At 42.1% G+C, this 1,839-nt stretch overlaps 1 long non-coding RNA gene across 1 annotated transcript; it reads left to right on the top strand.

The window, feature by feature from the left end:
* The first annotated feature begins 59 nt into the window (after positions 1-59).
* On the top strand, positions 60-1,567 carry LOC111663565 (uncharacterized). Its single transcript, XR_015437799.1, has 2 exons — positions 60-136; positions 554-1,567. It is a non-coding gene; the product is annotated as an uncharacterized LOC111663565 (long non-coding RNA).
* Positions 1,568-1,839: the final 272 nt, after the last annotated feature.

Genomic DNA, 1,839 nt, shown 5'->3' with positions numbered 1-1,839 from the left:
GCATGTTTGTTAGTGTTTGATGTACACTAAAATCTGCATTACATAACACGTATTACAGGTGAAATGGGAGACAGAGGCTCCAGAGGGCCCACTGCACGAGGACCTAAAGGTCAGCCAGGACCTCCTGGACTTCCCGGTGAGTACATTTTGCATTTTAAATATGATCCTCTATCTTAAAGGGTAGGTAGTAATTTCTTATCATAAAAACAGAATGATGATCCCAGGGCTACATTGAAACTGTTTTTTGTTGCTGTGATGAGTTCTGGTCTGAATGTGTCCTCAGTGAAAGAGATAAGGGACAAAATCCACACCCTCCTTGTTTGATATAAAACATGTTCCATGTTCAGCTGAAGCTGATTTGAGGCAAACTCTTTGAGTTTGATACTGATATTTAGTTAAGAAGGAGTGTGGACAGGAAGAATGATCACAGCAACCAGAACCTCTTTCATTGCATATAAGAGCTTGTGGCTGTTGTGTTAAGATAGACTTGGAAAAATATGAAACAATCCGATATCGAGCAACTGGCATCCTAAAATGAATTTTGTGATAACAGGTGAGCCAGGCAAACCTGGCTACGGTCAGGACGGTCGGGACGGGCAGCGGGGACCTCCTGGCGTACCTGGACAGCCCGGTGTACCTGGGCCCCCTGGTTCAGCTGGTCCTAATGGTTACTGTGACCCATCAGCCTGCAACCTCCAACCAGGGGCCGCCCACCAGTCTCTGGATGTGAAGGGACCTGCAGGGAACTAAGAGCCACTCTGGCAGAGACAGAAAGACTGGTGGATTATCTTCCCTGAGCACACATTTTTCACACCTTCTTCCCCTGGGCTGTGGTTGGTGTGGTGCCTTTGATCCATTAACCTCTAGTCTTGTGTGCATCTTTTGTGCCAGTCACATCTTCATCAGAAGGAGCCAGCAGTAAAAAAATAAATAAATAAAAAAACACACACACAAAACATTTTTTTGTGCTGTTAAAATCTAGCTCCTTCTGGTGTGTTTTTCTACCTGAGAGATGTTTTGATATATTGAGCACAGTGTGATCACATTTCTGACACGAAATGAAATGACCATAAATGTTTGTTTATTCCACTCTCCTTGTACCTCTGTCTGCTTTTTCCTCTCCTGTTCTCCATTCACACTGTTTTCTCACATAAAAGCTCCTCCACTTTTTCACAGAGCATTTCAGACAGTCGCCCAAAGCAGATCAGGATCAGGTTTTTGTTTGGTTTAAGGGCCTTTTTTCAGTTATTTTGTTCTGGATGTGCTTATGTACCAGCAATCCGCCTGCTGAGTGCCTGCATGTCTGACCATCTTCTCAGCCCAGCAGTTCAAAATAAAAAGGAGAGAGGATGAAAATGTCATCAAGTCACACTGACTTCAGTTTATGTTGTAAATCTGTAAAAAAAATGTTTGAATTGTGGTTAATTATATTTCCTACAAAACAACCTGATGTGAGATTTTGCCTCATTGTACAGAATGACAACAGAGTGCAGCTGTGCATACATGGAAATATATTCTAGGACTGAGGGAAACCCACAGTCATGTAAGAAATAAAGAAAACAACACACACAGTGTTTAATTTATTCTTTATACTGGTCTGTCAGTCTGTGATGGTATACTTTGTGACAAATGTCAGGAAATGCAAAATCAGTGTTCTCAGTTGTTTTCAAGAACTGTTCACAAAGCAAAAATATTGATGCCGACAAACAGCAACAATATCACAATCTCACGAGTTCATTTAGTAGGTGTTCCTCACCTTTCATTCCTATCACATGATCTTCAGCGGCAGATGGGGTTTGCCCACTTGCCATGAAATGTGCATGTGCAAAATTTCCATCT

The sequence above is a fragment of the Seriola lalandi genome, unplaced genomic scaffold, assembly GCF_002814215.2.
Source record: "Seriola lalandi dorsalis isolate HSWRI2012SDOR001 ecotype SW California unplaced genomic scaffold, Sedor1 jcf7180002001052, whole genome shotgun sequence".
Classification (NCBI taxonomy): Eukaryota; Metazoa; Chordata; class Actinopteri; order Carangiformes; family Carangidae; genus Seriola; species Seriola lalandi.
This window is presented reverse-complemented; position numbering and strand designations above follow the sequence as displayed.